The sequence below is a fragment of the Triticum dicoccoides genome, chromosome 1B (assembly GCF_002162155.2).
Source record: "Triticum dicoccoides isolate Atlit2015 ecotype Zavitan chromosome 1B, WEW_v2.0, whole genome shotgun sequence".
NCBI classification, from domain to species: domain Eukaryota; kingdom Viridiplantae; phylum Streptophyta; class Magnoliopsida; order Poales; family Poaceae; genus Triticum; species Triticum dicoccoides.
The window spans coordinates 447442419-447459796 of record NC_041381.1 but is presented as its reverse complement, the minus strand read 5'-3'; positions in this window follow the sequence as shown (position 1 = coordinate 447459796).

Below are 17378 nucleotides of genomic sequence, written 5' to 3'. Positions count from 1 at the left end.
TAGAAGGAGATTGTTAAGTGTGAGTGTGTGTTTTACCCATCCAGGCGGAAGTTATGTGCACAAAAGAGGAGAACAATTCGATGTGGCGTTAGGATTGAGGGTAATTAACTACGTATGGAGACATAGAGACCTTGAACGTGCATGTGTGAGAGGTATACATGTATACGTGGGATGTGTGTGTGTGTGCGCGCGTGCATGATCGAGTAAGAAAGAAGACATAAGTCATAAGATCAACGACATGGGAGAGATGGATCGGTATGACAATATGCATGCATGTGAGAATGCAGGGAAGAAGGCCCGACAATTGAGCATGTGTTTTTGTCTTTAAGAGATAGTGGCGTGGGCTGGAGCATGCATCTATGGCGAGCAGAGGGAGTAAGGCACAACGATTGTGCAAAAGAGATCAACCTATAAATGCATATGTATGGAGAGACATATATAGTGTGGGTGATAGGAAGCAAGACTCCGTGCGAGAAAGAAATGTTGACGGAGAAACTACAGATAGATACAGAGATGGAGATGCTAGCTAGAGGGACGTCCGCTAGTTTGGGTGTGGGAGATGACTGCCGAGTGGTTCAGAGGGTGAAGTTATATATGTGTGGGAGAGGGCACTTGACTGCATGTAGAGAGAAACATATGTAGTGTGCGTGATAGGAATCAAGAGTGAGGGAGAGAAAGAAGGTTGATGGAGAAACAGATAAATAGAAAGATAAAGATGCTAGCTAGTGTGCATTAGAGATAGGAGTCGAGTGGATCAGAAGGCTGAGTTATGTGTGTGGGTGTGAGAGAGATAGAGAGAGGGTGCATGTGAGTCACATACAAACAGATATAAGAGAGAAATAAGATCCTGAGAGACGGAGTTTTGTGTCTGCGAGAGAGAAAGATATTTCACAACGAGAGTGATAGCTAGAGAGACATATGAGGGAACGCATGATATATCTAGGGAGAGAGAGTGTGTGTGAGCGACATACAAGAGAACAATGGACAAATATGAGACCCTGGGAGACAGAGTTGGTGTTTGTGTGTGAGAAAGAGATATTTAAGAGGAAGAGTCGTAGGTTCTCATATCTAAGGAGCGAAAGACATCTCTGTATGAGAGGTGTGCGAGTGGCACACATGGGAATGGTAGAGAGAAATGAGACCCCGGGAGACAAAGTTTTGTGTTTGTGTGAGAGAAAGAGATTCCACATGGAGAATCATAGTTAGAGACACATAGCAGGGAGCAAGATATACTTAGAGAGAGATAGAGTGATGAAGGTCGAGGGAGAGAGTACCGTCAGTGTGTTACGAAGATAAAAGATCATTGTCGACATACAGGTAGCACGAGAGATACCTGTGAGACGATGAACGCGTATAGGTCTAGAGAGATAGTCCTATATAAGCATGAGTGATAGCTATATGAGACAAATATCTGGATTAAAGGGGATTCAAATATTTAAACTAGAGATCACGACATCGATAATATCATAACGCAAATTGGTGTATCAAACATGCATATTCATTTGAATTTGGGCACACGTGTAATGTTATATAGTTTATCAATATTGGTGATCCATAGTTTTTTTAATTACAAACAGTGCATGGTTTATATGCAATTAATGTCTAAACGGGATTACACTATATGTTGCGTGTGTGAAACACATTATATATGTTTGAGAAGTAAAAAAACGCATGAAACACACATTAATTGGAGACAGTTAGCGAGGAATGCATACATTGGATTTCAACAAAAAGTGGTTTCAAATATTTGAAAATCCAAATTGATGGATACAACCTTATGAATATGAGATCATGCCATTTGTAAACCATATTTATGTATAAATGGTGTTGTGCTTTTGAAAGTATATATAAAAAATGATGTATATAGAATGTATTTCCAATTGAAAATGGATCCCGCCCGAAAAAAATAGAATACAAATGGGATTCGAATTGAGTTGGCACGAGCGTAAACGTGCACTCTGCAAAATTTGAACGAAGCGGGGAAAGTCGCAGTAACCGCCCGAAACCAAAATCTGCTAGATGGAAATTACTACTGCCTATCCCTGCCACGCAAAGCCTATCTGCTGGATTTCTATAGGTTCTGATAGGGGTAGGTTTGTAATATCACCCAAATGTGACGTAACCGCCTCTCACCCGGATTCATACACGGTGGGCGCCAAAACACAGTGTGTCCTCGGCCGAAATCGACTCCCTTCCCAATTCATATTCATACACGGTGGGTGCCAAAAACAAACTCTCGTCGGCAAATATTCGGTGTATGCGAGATTGCGTCCTATCCCCAACCGACTAATGTTGCTGTGATGTAGTAGAAATTTGAAACGGGGGCTAAGTTTGTAAATTTCCTCGCATTTGAGACAAGCGCGCCCTGAATACATGGTTCCCCCCTTCCTCTCTACCTCCCTTTTCCCCATTTGTACTCCGTGGGCGCCAAAACACCCTCTCCACCCCACCCTCTTCCGTCCGCCGCCGTCCGCCACCCCATCCACCGCCGTCCTCCTCCACCATGCCGGAGCTGATACCCCGACGCCGCCGTCCATTACAAGAGATCGACCTCTCTCATCCACGCCTTCGGACCAGGATCCTTGCATCCCGTCCTCTCGCTTCATCCCCGCCGTCGTCCACCTTGCCAGCGCTGCTCCTACGACTGTCTCATCCACCGCATCCCGCCGCCACCGTCTACCCTCCTAGATCTGCTTCCATGCTGCCGACAGCCATCGCTACCGCAGCACCGTCAAATTCTCAACAGATGCGTACACGGCGCCGCACCAGAGGCGGTACTCTTTCGTATCTGCTCAACTTATTTATCACAGCAAGAAAATAGATCGCCACTGCTTTACTCTGATTTCTTGTCTTGGTTGCAAAGTTTCCTTTGTCCGGTTTGCACCTTCATATCCGCCATGGCACGCTCAACACTATACTCCCAATGCTTATGGTTTTCCCCTTTTATATTCCACACTAGTTAAATCACAGTAGACTAAATTTTTCAGAGCTCGCCGGAGTTCGCCGGTGCGAACGAAGGGGCTCGGGTGGTTGTGGGGCCTCGCCTAATGAAGAAAACTCAACACGGGTGGGGGTTGGGGCGGGGGTGGGGGTGGGGGTGGCGGAGGAAAACAGGCGGTGGGGGCCGATGGTCCGGCCGGCGGCTCGTGCGGTGTTCTGTATGGGAAAAATCAGAGACGAGGAAGAAGATGGGTTAGAAGACGTAGAATCTTCATCCAACCGCCTGAAATGGTCGAGAGATATCTGGGAGTTGCATTCTTAATGCGCTCTGGTTCATCATGTGTGGGCACTGTGCGACCAACATTTTATTATCCAAAATCTGCTTGCTCTTCTTTACCATGTTCCTCTTCCGTTCTTCTTTAATATGTACTCTCTCCATTCCTAAATACAAGTCTTTGTATAGATTCCACCATGGACTATATATGGAGAAAAATGAGTGAATCTACACTCTAAAATGTATCTGGATACATCTATATGTCATCCATAGTGGAAATCCCTACCAAGACTTATATTTTGGAACGGAGGGAGTATGATAGTAGTACAGTATGTTCCTTATACTGAAGATGAGCAGGGACATTTGCAGTGTAGAGGTCTATACGGTCAGTTGTGATGGACACTTTGAGCCTATTTGATTCATAGGATCTTGTAAACATAGGAATAGGATTTATAGTGGCCTGCCCACTTGAATCCTATAAGAATAGCAAGGAAATGCAGGGAGTTGTGTCGCCTTTGAGAGTTACACTGATATTAACAGTACCGCACCTTCACTTGAAGAGAGCTGGTATCCGAAGCCTTTCTAGCCGTACCGGCAAACTAGCACATATATTCCAGCAAGTTCCACTTTGCTGATTTTACTCTGATGCTTAAGGTTTTCCCGTTATATCTACACTATGATCTGTGTAGCTGCTTTGTGTCGCACTAGCAGCAGTCCACTCTTGAAGCTAAACACTGCAATGACTTACAAAATTGGCACCAAGGCATTGAGTGCCATTCTGGATGCAATGAAACTCATACGCTCCCCACCTATTGACTCTTTTTCAGAATATGATCCTAATGACTCTTGTTAAAAATTGCCACATATAGAGAGACAACATGGAATTGCATTTCTTTGGGCGCTGTGATTCATCATGAGTGGGCAACCAACATTGTATGCAATGAAGCGGAACCTGAAGAATATGCTTCCTCTTCTGTTCTTTAACATGTTCCTCTTTGTTTATTCTGTATTTAGTACGTACAGTATGTTCCTTGTCAGGAAGGGGCGCAGGGACATCTGCAGTCAACAGCTGATAGAGCTGACCTGTACGTGATCGATAGGCTTTCAATTACAAGCGGCAATACAACACTGTATTTTCAAGCCAGTTCCACTTTCCCGATTTATATATCGTGGTTATGGTGTACCCCTGTTATGTACACTATGATCTGCCTAGTTGTTGTGTGCTCTTGTTATCATGGTTTGGCAATAAACTCTCTATACAGTATATTATGAACCTGTCATCTGCCAGCTATCCTTACTTCTGGAGCCTATTTTTTGTGTACTTGTGCCAGATTATATAAATGCACGCACCATATTACAGCACACATGAGCTCTCTCATCAGAATCCAGTGATAGCACACAAGTGTTTACAGGGGCGCCCCTATATTAGAATATCATCTGCATTACAAAGATAATCTCACAACTATTTATGTTTTCATGGTTCTCGGATATTATACGCATTACAGTGAATATCAGAATCCGTGCATCAGAATAATATTGTGGAACACTGCAATGACTTACAAAATTGGCACCAAGGCATTGAGTGCCATTCTGGAAGCAATGAAATTCATATGCTCCCCACCTGTTGATTCTTGTTCAGAATATCATCCTAATGACTATTATAACCTCGAGGAGTCAAAGGCAGATGGTCTGTCCTGTTCACCCATCAAGGTGCCTGTTCTAATTTGGCAAGGTTTTATTGATTGCGCGTATCTTGCATATGTTGTCTTGCATTTCTTCTACTTTGTGGCACCGCCATCTGCTTAGTTTACTCATCATATAACTCGAGATGCCATGCCCATCCATTATCAATACATATTCCATCTGTCATCATACCATGTTTTTTCACTCAAATGTTGTTCTTGTGCATCAGACATCAAAAAGGAAGAGGGTGATTGCCGAACCCGAAGGAGCACCAGCAAAGTCCTTGAAAAACGCGGTGGTGCCGGAGAAATCAGACAGTGCCCCACTTATATTGGCTGTACAACCAGTGACACAAAACGTAGGACCGACTCTAGCAGACTGTACCCATACTTCACTGGCCACACCACTAGCCCCACCACACAGGACCTGCACTCCAGCAAAAGGTATACTGATTTCATTTGCCATAGCACCAGCCGTACCATAGAAAAAATCCCACTCCAGCAAAAAGTACAGCAAGTCTACTGGCCGAAGACCTATCCCAACTGCAGAGACGGCCAATTCCTGCAGATTGGAACCCCATTCCATTTATTCCCAGTTTAAAAGACAATGCTTTCAATGTTGTTAGCGACTACGTGCATATATTCCCATCATGGGAAGATTATAGTGAAGACAAACACCATTTTCACATCTTTCTGTCCAACTTACGTGTAAGTGCTATTATTCATGGTTATTATTTTCCTGTTTTCTGTTGATCGAACACATCAATGATTTACATTACATTGTTGTAACTAGGCGAGGGTCAATCTGGATAGTCATGACGAGCAAATCTTGCTTGTGCTTTTCAAGGAAGCATTGCAGTAGTATCGGTGTTACCTGAGGAAATCACACTTTGATGGCAAGTCTATAAACGAATTTCCGGTGAAGTATCCTGTGCTAAATTTAGAAGACATTGAATGGGAAAACCTTGTTATGCACTGGTCTCGTTCCCAGGATGAGGTACTGTCTATGAAATCACATGACAATTTGAACTTCTACTTTTTTGCATGTGCCTTACGGATCTTTTTTGCAGGAAATCTGCTCAAAGAAGAATTCCGGTTTGAGAAGAACGACAGGATATCACAAGTATGCTGCCTGCTGATTTGCTCTTGTTAGTACCTTTGTCCTGTATCACTGTACTTGCATACATACCTGGTTCATTATGTGACAGCAGTATGCATGATAACTTGCTTATCAATTGTTCGCTCCAAATTATCTGATCTATATGAATAGTTACATTAGTGTAGAATATATCCAATGCCAATGAATTTTTTTAGCTCTGCATTGTTCTTGTAAGTACGTGTTGTCCTTTATCAGTGTACTTATATTGACAGGTAGTTGTTCATGTACCATCACTCTGCAACTTATTTTTCTTTGCCCTCCATTTTCTACACATCAGATCTATATTTACTCTTACCATAAGGTTGGTACTGAAGAAGTTTAGCTGTGCATTGCTCTTGGTTGTGCCTTTGCCTGTATCGCTGCACATACATTTATAGCTACTTGGTTATGTAGCATCACTCTTCATCTTATCTTAAATATTCTCCATTTTTTCGTATATTATCACATCTATATATACTCTTAACAAAATGTAGAATAAAGGCAATGCTTATGAAGAAGATTCTATAGTAAACTTCTTGAATTCCCCCCCCCCCCCATCAGCATGGACAAGGGCTTTATAGAGCCTGTCTTCACCAGTAATGTAAGTTTGTCCTTCTCAAGCCTTTAAACTTTGTTGTGTATATTTGGTTAGGCATGACTGCAATAGCTGTTTATTTTTGGTGTTTGCATCAAATTGCATGTTTAAAGTTTGTTATGTAGTTCATAAACAAAAGTTTGTCCTTCTCAATTTAAGTTCTCAGTTGTACAACCAAGTTCCTTCTTCATACCATGTAAATTAACCTATATAGAGCAAGTGATCTTCTTTTGCACTGCATGTATGCTTCTGTTCTTCATCCGTAATCCAGTGGTGTGGTGAACCTACCCACTACAGCACAATGTCATATTCTGCAATGTCTTAACTATGAACAATGTCATATCATTCTACTATTATTTAAACCATCTCTTTATTTGCCAATCTGAAATGGGATAAATTGACAGCACACTAACCATTGATACTTATGAGTTCTTGATATGTAATCCAGTGGTGTCGTGAAGCTACCAACTCCTTCACAATGTCATTTCCTGCCATGTCTTGACCTGAACAATACCATATTGTGTTAATGCATTCTTAAACTGTGTCACTTTATTCGTCAGTAAGAAATGTGATGAATTATCAGCACTGATACTTTTATGTGCAAAACCTGTCATCTGTCTGCTTGTTTATCTTTCAGAGTGAGGAAGATATAAGTGTTGAACAAGCATAGTCTCATCATTTTGCTTAGGTGCTTGCGCTGCAGCTCGCCAGCAGGGCTAACCTTTCTTGAACTCTATTGAAGTGCTGTCGGTTTTGTATATTATTTTGTCAGCATGTTTATTTGCACTGGTGGCGATCTTTGATGCCCAGTGTATGTAATCTGCTGTCTGCTTGTGCTTTATTATCATAGTGGCGAACTTTGATGCCCAGTGGATGTAATATGCCGTAATTTCTTTATTGTATAGTCTAAGTTTTTTCTTATTCATGATGCTGCAGTTATTTTACTGTATATATATCCTGTCTTCGCAGTAAAGCGGCCAAACCATAGAATTACGGTACATAATCGAGCCGTCATGCAATCATGATGTATGATCCACATCATGGGCCCCGTCAAACTGTCCCACTAGTAGATTTGGTCCTTTAATAGGTCGAGTAACCCCCGGCCCTCTTTACGCAAGAAAACTCAATGGGCTTTTAGGAGGCTGAGAAGTAGGTTGGGCCTGAAACGTGATGAACAGCTCATGGGCCGGCAGCAGCCCGAAATGGACCCCGACCCATGATTGTGTGAATCAAATCACGGGCTTTTAACAGGCCAAAATTGTCTTGGTCCTTGTTTGGCCCAATCAGATATCGGCTGCGAGCAGGCTGGATGCAAACCGGGTCGTAGTTAGGGCCAACTATATGACGGGCTTTTAACAGGCCGAAATTAATATAGGGCCGAAATGTTAAGCGTGCCCTTAACAGGCCGAAGCTAATATCAGGTCGAATTACTAAATGGGCCTTTTGCAAGTGGGCCCAAAAGCATTGTGTCCAGTTAACGATTTGAATCTGACATGGACCATAATTGAGGCTGAAGCCTCTTAAAGGGCCGAACCTGATCTGGGCCGTGATTTGGCCCAGAACATGGGAGGCTTTTAACGTGCCGGATCTCATATGGGCCATTATTAGGCCTGGAACGTGGCAGGCCATTAATGGACCGGATCAAATATGGGCCGACATTTGGCCCAAAACATGGCAGCCAGTTAATGGGTCGGCCTACTAGGGTCCTCAAAATCTTGTGGGCCTACAGCTGGGCCGGCCCATTAGTGTCGGCGAAATCTCGTGGGCCTTTAGATAGGCCGGCCCATTATGATCCGCAAGAATTTTGTGGGCCTTTACCTGGGCCGGCCCATTATGGCACACAAAAATCTTGTGGGCCTTTACCTGGGCCGACCCATTATGGCCCACGAAATCTTGTGGGCCTTTAGCTGGGCCAGCCCATTATGGTCCGCAAAATCTCATGGGCCTTTAGCTGGGCCAGCCCATTATGGCCACAAAATCTTGTGGGCCTTTAGTTGGGCCGGCCCATTTAAACTTGATGGGGCCGTGCCACGTGTCGACGTATCATAGGCGCCTTTTGTCCAATGAGTGGATGGCATCTGTCCCAACGATGAGCCGACACGTGTTTCCTCGAGCCAATGATGATTTTACATGTGGAAAATCCCCATTGGTTGGGGCTATTAACGGGTTATCGGATCCAAAACCCGACCCGATAGCTTAATGGCATTCTGTTACAGTGGATGCCACGTGTTGGTCACCCTTGACGAAAGCACTTGCGTGAGGCGCGATTTATCATCATGGAAGTGGACACTTCCGTGATGATAGTTTTGGTAATGTCATGGAACACTTCTATGACAACACAGGTATGACTATCTTAATTCTTTCATAAAATCGTCATGGATGTACATGCATGACAAAAAACACGACCTACTGTGAAAAACATGTATCATCACGAAACTGTATTTTTTTGTAGTGGATATCGTTATTTTCTCACCTTCACAGATGATTTGAGCAGATATGGGTATATCTACTTAATGAAACACAAGTCTGAAACATTTGAAAGGTTCAAAGAATTTCAGAGTGAAGTAGAAAATCATCATAACAAGAAAATAAAGTTTCTACTATCTGATCGTGGAGGTGAATATTTGAGTTACGAGTTTGGTTTACATTTGAAACAATGCGGAATAGTTTCGCAACTCACGCCACCCGGAACACCACAACGAAATGGTGTGTCCGAACGTCGTAATCGTACTTTACTAGATATGGTGCGATCTATGATGTCTCTTACTAATTTACCGCTATCGTTTTGGGGTTATGCTTTAGAGATGGCCGCATTCACGTTAAATAGGGCAGCATCAAAATCCGTTGAGATGACGCCTTATGAACTGTGGTTCGGCAAGAAACCAAAGTTGTCATTTCTTAAAGTTTGGGGTTGCGATGCTTATGTGAAGAAACTTCAACCAGATAAGCTCGAACCCAAATCGGAGAAATGTGTCTTCATAGGATACCCAAAAGAGACTATTGGGTACACCTTCTATCACAGATCTGAAGGCAAGACTTTTGTTGCTAAATTCGGATCCTTTCTAGAGAAGGAAGGAGTTTCTCTCGAAAGAAGTGAGTGGGAGAAAAGTAGAACTTGATGAGGTAACTATACCTGCTCCCTTATTGGAAAATAGTTCATCACAGAAACCGGTTCCTATGACAACTACACCAATCAGTGAGGAAGCTAATGATATTGATCATGAAACTTTAGATCAAGTTACTACAGAACCTCGTAGGTCATCCAGAGTAAGATCCGCTCCAGAATGGTACGGTAATCCTATTCTAGAAGTCATGTTACTTGACCATGGCGAACCTACGAACTATGAGGAAGCGATGATGAGCCCAGATTCCGCAAAATGGCTTGAGGCCATGAAATCTGAGATGAGATCCATGTATGAGAACAAAGTATGGACTTTGGTTGACTTGCCCAATGATCGGCAAGCCATCGAGAATAAATGGATCTTCAAGAAGAAGACTGACGCTGATGGTAATGTAATTGTCTACAAAGCTCGACTTATTGCGAAAGGTTTTCGACAAGTTCAAGGGGTTGACTACGATGAGACTTTCTCACCCGTAGCGATGCTTAAGTCTGTCCGAATCATGTTAGCAATTGCCACATTTTATGATTATGAAATATGGCAAATGGATGTCAAAACTGCATTCCTGAATGGATTTCTGGAAGAAGAGTTGTATATGGTGCAACCAGAAGGTTTTGTCGATCCAAAAGGTGCTAACAAAGTGTGCAAGCTCCAGCGATCCATTTATGGTCTGGTGCAAGCCTCTCGGAGTTGGAATAAACGCTTTGATAGTGTGATCAAAGCATATGGTTTTATACAGACTTTTGGAGAAGCCTATATTCACAAGAAAGTGAGTGGGAGCTTTGTACCATTTCTGATATTATATGTAGACGACATATTGTTAATTGGAAATGATGTAGAATTTCTGGATAGCATAAAAGGATACTTGAATAAAAGTTTTTCAATGAAAGACCTCAGTGAAGCTGCTTACATATTACGCATCAAGATCTATAGAGATAGATCAAGATTCTTAATTGGACTTTCACAAAGCACATACCTTGATAAAGTTTTGAAAAAGTTCAAAATGGATCAAGCAAAGAAAGGGTTCTTGCCTGTATTACAAGGTGTGAAGTTGAGTCAGACTCAATGCCCGACCACAGCAGAAGATAGAGAGAAAATGAAAGATGTTCCCTATGCTTCAGCCATAGGCTCTATCATGTATGCAATGCTGTGTACCAGACCTGATGTATGCTTAGCAATAAGTTTAGCAGGGAGGTACCAAATTAATCTAGGAGTGGATCACTGGACAGCGGTCAAGAAGATCCTAAAATACCTGAAAAGGACTAAGGATATGTTTCTCATTTATGGAGGTGACAAAGAGCTAGTCGTAAATGGTTACATCGATGCAAGCTTTGACACTGATCCGGACGATTCTAAATCGCAAACCGGATACGTGTTTATATTAAACAGTGGGGTTGTCAGTTGGTGCAGTTCTAAACAAAGCGTTGTGGCGGGATCTACATGCGAAGCGGAGTACCTAGCTGCTTCGGAAGCAGCAAATGAAGGAGTCTGGATGAAGGAGTTCATCTCTGATCTAGGTGTCATACCTAGTGCATCGGGACCAATGAAGATCTTCTGTGAGAATACTGCTGCAATTGCCTTGTCAAAGGAATCTAGATTTCACAAGAGGACCAAGCACATCAAGAGATGCTTAAATTCCATCCGGGACCAAGTCCAGGTGGGAGACATAGAGATTTGCAAGATACATACGGATCTGAATGTTGCAGACCCGTTGACTAAGCCTCTTCCACGAGCAAAACATGATCAGCACCAAGGCTCCATGGGTGTTAGAATCATTACTGTGTAATCTAGATTATTGACTCTAATGCAAGTGGGAGACTGAAGGAAATATGTCCTAGAGGCAATAATAAAGTTATTATTTATTTCCTTATATCATGATAAATGTTTATTATTCATGCTAGAATTGTATTAACTGGAAACATAATACATGTGTGAATACATAGACAAACTTAAATGTCACTAGTATGCCTCTACTTGACTAGTTCATTAATCAAAGATGGTTATGTTTCCTAACCATAGACATGAGTTGTCATTTGATTAACGGGATCACATCATTAGTAGAATGATGTGATTGACATGACCCATTCCGTTAGCTTAGCACTTGATCGTTTAGTATATTGCTATTGCTTTCTTCATGACTTATACATGTTCCTACAACTATGAGATTATGCAACTCCCGTTTACCGGAGGAACACTTTGTGTGCTACAAAATGTCATAATGTAAATAGGTGATTATAAAGGAGCTCTACATGTGTCTCCAAAGGTACATGTTGAGTTGGCATATTTCGAGATTAGGTTTTGTCACTCCGATTGTCGGAGAGGTATATCTGGGCCCTCTCGGTAATGCACATCACTATAAGCCTTGCAATCAATGTAACTAATGAGTTAGTTACGGAATGATGCATTACATAACGAGTAAAGAGACTTGTCGGTAATGAGATTGAACTAGGTATTGAGATACCGACGATCGAATCTCGGGCAAGTAACATACCGATGACAAAAGGAACAACGTATGTTGTTATGCGGTTTGACCGATAAAGATCTTCGTAGAATATGTAGGATCCAATATGAGCATCCAGGTTCCGCTATTGGTTATTGACCGGAAATGTGTCTCGGTCATGTCTACATAGTTCTCGAACCCGTAGGGTCCGCACGCTTAAGGTTTCGATGACAGTTATATTATGAGTTTATGAGTTTTGATGTACCGAAGGTTGTTCAGAGTCCCGGATGTGATTACGGACATGACGAGGAGTCTCGAAATGGTCGAGACATGAATATTGATATATTGGAAGCCTATATTTGGATATCGGAAGTGTTTCGGGTGAAACCGGGATTTTACCGGAGTACTGGGAGGTTACCGGAACCCCCCGGGGGCTTAATGAGGAGAGGAGGCCAGGGCAGGGCCACGTGCCCCTCCCCCCCTAGTCCAAATAGTACAAGGATAGGGGGCGGCGCCCCCCCCCCCTTCCTTCCTCTCTCTCCCTCCTCTTTCCCCCTTCTCCAAGTCCAAGAAGGAAGGAGGGAGTCCTACTCCCGGTGGGAGTAGGACTCCCCTTGGTGTGCCTCCTCCCTGACCGTCCGCCCCCTCCCCCTTGCTCCTTTATATACGGGGGCATGGGGACACCTCTAGACACAACAATTGGTCTCTTGATCTCTTAGCCGTGTGCGGTGCCCCCCTCCACCATAGTCCTCCTCGATAATATTGTAGCGGTGCTTAGGCGAAGCCCTGCGACGGTAGAACATCAAGATCGTCACCACGCTGTCGTGCTAACGGAACTCTCCCTCGACACTCGGCTGGATCGGAGTTCGAGGGACCTCATCGAGCTAAACGTGTGCTAGTGCTTGATCGGTCGGGCCATGAAGACGTACGACTACATCAACCGCGTTGTTCTAACGCTTCCGCTTTCAGTCTACGTGGACAAACTCTCCCCTCTCATTGCTATGCATCACCATGATCTTGCGTGTGCATAGGATTTTTTTGAAATTACTATGTTCCCCAACAGCGAGGGCATGTGGCGCTGCTCCAAGCAACATTTGGCAAGGAATAATGTTGCAGATTTGTGCTATATGCTATAGCCGACATTGAAAATTGCTACCACCAACGTCCCATCTAGCTACAATCGTCGTCGCAATTTGCTGCATCATATAGTGATAAGTTTTTTTTGCTGGAAGCTATGCTCAAATTTGCTGGAATAGGAGAGATGTTGCAACAACGAGGGATGTGACCGATGAGCTATGACTGACGGACATGAGCAGCGGCGAGTGCGCCTGCGGCCGTCTCCACCGGAGCTGCACCCGTCGCCTCAAGAGCTGCTACCACAGGTGTAGCTATTGCATGGGTGGAGCCAGTGACGAGGACGGACAGCGAGGGAAGCGGACGTCGACAAGGACGACCGGCGGGGGCGGGGACCAGCGATGAGGATGGTCGGCGAGAGGCGGCCACCAGAGAGTGTGTGTGGTCAGCGAGATGAAAGAGAATCGACATGCGAGAGGGGAATCCTTCTTACGCGCGTGTGAGGAAAATGAAGTCATTGGACGGTTACAATCCACCAGATCGGATGGTCGCGGCCAACCGGCCCAAATTTCCGTCAGCGCACCGGCGCCTATCAGTGCCATTCTTTATCCATTCATACCCTGGAAGTCAGGAGCAACCCGACCACCAATTGACCTCATCGGGCGAGCTCGCCTAGTGGCAGGGTGGAGCAGGCCGTGGACCGGGCTGGAGTAGCTGGGGGCATGGCGTGGTGGCTCCAGACGACGAAATGGCGGAGTCGATGGCTCTGAAGCCAACAAGGCTCAATGGGGGCTCCGACACCGTGAGTGGTCGTTGTGGATGCCGACAGAGCCTGCTACTCATGGCAACCTTCCAAAGAATACCACGGGTGGTTGTGGTCGGCGTGCGACACATGCCTGCTGCCCATGGCGACCCTCACCATCGTCCCGTGCTCGACGCCCATCACTGTCGTGTCCTCGCGCACCTCCGCAAGGAAGACGACACGGATGCCCATGAGGCTTGCCTCCACCAGCTTTTTTCATCGGGGCTAAGATTCTCATTGTCGTTGCTGCGGCGTGCCTAGAATTCGCCAGGGGAGCTGGGGGTCGATTTGGAGCCGTTATGTGTGGTGGAGGACGATCGGAGAGACGTTGTCATGGCCCATCTCCTTTGTGCCTGAGGCATAGAGAAGTGGAGGATGAGGAGGAGCACGTCATGGTACCCATAGCCTCCGTCAGATTCGACGATGACGCGCCCAGTGAGCATATCCCCTTCCTGTTTTCCTTACATTTGTGTTGATAGACGCGGAGCGAGATTTCTTGGTCATGTTTGATGTCATTTAGTTTTGTCAGACTAATAGTTTAGATGGTAACTTTACTGTGTTTTTGCTCCTTGCAACTTCACATTATGTGTGTAGTTACTTTTGTAGCATCTTAGAGATGGAATTTTTCATTTTAGTAACTACGTGTCATCATTTCATCAATGAGGTGATCATCATATTGATACGTCTCCAATGTATCTATAATTTTTGATTGTTCCATGCTATTATATTACCCCTTTTGGATGTTTATGGGCTTTATTTTACACATTTATATCATTTTTGGGACTAACCTACTAACCGGAGGCCCAACCCGTATTGCTGTTTTTTTGCCTATTTCAGTATTTCAAAGAAAAGGAATATCAAACTGAGTCCAAACGGAATGAAACCTCTGGGAGCGTGATTTTTGGAACGAACGTGATCCAGAGAACTTGGAGTGCAAGTCAAGAAGCAGACGAGGCCTCTAGGAGATAGGAGGGCGCGCCCACCCCTCCTGGGCGCGCCCCTGTCTCCTGGGCCCCACAGGCGGCCACCGACGTACTCCTTCCTCCTATATATACCTACGTACCCTGAAAACATCCAGGGATCCAACGAAAAACAATTTCCACCATCGTAACCTTCTGTATCCGCGAGATCCCATCTTGGAGCCTTCGCTGGCTTTCCGCCGGAGGGGGAATCGACCATGGAGGGCTTCTACATCAACACCATAGCCCCTCCGATGAGTTGTGAGTAGTTTACCATAGACCTTCAGGTCCATAGTTATTAGCTAGATGGCTTCTTCTCTCTTTTTGGATCTCAATACAATGTTCTCCCCTCTCTTGTGGAGATCTATTCGATGTAAACTCTTTTTGCGGTGTGTTTGTCGAGATCCGATGAATTGTGGGTTTATGATCAAGTTTATCTATGAGAAATATTTGAATCTTCTCTGAAGTCTTTTATGTATGATTGAGTTATCTTTGCAAGTCTCTTCGAATTATCAGTTTGGTTTGGCCTACTAGATTGATCTTTCTTGCCATGGGAGAAGTGCTTAGCTTTGGGTTCAATCTTGCGGTGTCCTTTCTCAGTGACAGCAGGGGCAGCAAGGCACGTATTGTATTGTTGCCATCGAGGATAAAAAGATGGGGTTTATATCATATTGCTTGAGTTTATCCCTCTACATCATGTCATCTTTCTTAATGTGTTACTCTGTTCTTATGAACTTAATACTCTAGATGCATGTTGGATAGCGGTCTATGTGTGGAGTAATAGTAGTAGATGCAGGCAGGAGTCGGTCTACTTGTCGCGGACGTGATGCCTATATACATGATCATGCCTAGATAATCTCATAATTATTCGCTTTTCTATCAATTGCTCGACAGTAATTTGTTCACCCACCGTAATACTTATGCTATCTTGGGAGAAGCCACTAGTGAAACCTATGGCCCCCGGGTCTATTTTTTATCATATAAGTTTTCAATCTACTTTTATTTGCATCTTTACTTTTCCAATCTATATTATAAGATACCAAAAATATATTTATCTTATCATACTATCTCTATCAGATCTCACTTTTGCAAGTGGCCATGAAGGGATTGACAACCCCTTTATTGCGTTGGTTGCGAGTTCTTTGTTTGTTTGTGTAGGTGCGTGGGACTTTTGAGGAGCCTCCTACTGGATTGATACCTTGGTTCTCAAAAACTAAGGGAAATACTTACGCTACTCTGCTGCATCACCCTTTCCTCTTCAAGGAAAACCAACGCGAGCTCAAGACATAGCAAGAAGGATTTCTGGCGCCGTTGCCGGGGAGGTCTTCGCTCAAGTCAAGACATACCAAGTACCCATCACAAACTCATCTCCCTCGCATTTACATTATTTTCCATTTGCCTCTCATTTTCCTATCCCCCATTTCACCCTTGCCGTTTTATTTGCCCTCTCTTTCCCAATCTCTCTCTCTCTCTCTCTTTCGCTTGCCTTTTTCTGTTTGCTTGTGTGTTGGATTACTTGTTGCCATGGTGCAAGATAATACCAAATTGTGTGATTTCTCCAATACCAATAATAATGATTTCCTTAGTACTCCGATTGCTCCTCTTAATGATGTTGAGTCTTGTGAAATCAATACTGCTTTGCTGAATCTTGTTATGAAAGATCAATTCGCTAGCCTTCCTATTGAAGATGTCGCTACTCATCTAAACAACTTTGTTGATTTGTGTGATATGCAAAAGAAGAAAGATACGGATAATGATATTGTTAAATTGAAGTTATTTCCATTTTCACTTAGAGATCGTGCTAAAGTTTGGTTTTCGTCTTTGCCTAAAAATAGTATTGATTCTTGTAACAAGTGCAAAGATGCTTTTATCTCTAAGTATTTTTCTCCCGCTAAGATTATCACTCTTAGGAACGATATTATGAATTTTAAACAACTTGATCATGAGCATGTTGCCCAATCTTGGGAAAGAATGAAATTGATGATTCGCAATTGCCCTACTCATGGTTTGAATTTATGGATGATCATACAAAAAATTTATGCCAGTTTGAACTTTGCTTCTAGAAATCTTTTAGATTCGGCCGTGGGAGGCACGTTTATGGAAATCACGTTAGGAGATGCTACAAAACTTCTTGATAATATTATGGCTAATTATTCTCAATGGCACACTGAAAGATCTTCTAGTAAAAAAGTGCATGCTATAGAAGAAATCAATGTTTTGAGTGGAAACATGGATGAACTTATGAAGATGTTTGCTACTAAAAATACTCCTCTTGATCCCAATGATGTGCCTTTGTCTACTTTGATTGAGAATAATAATGAATCTATGGATGTGAATTTTTTTGGTAGGAATAGT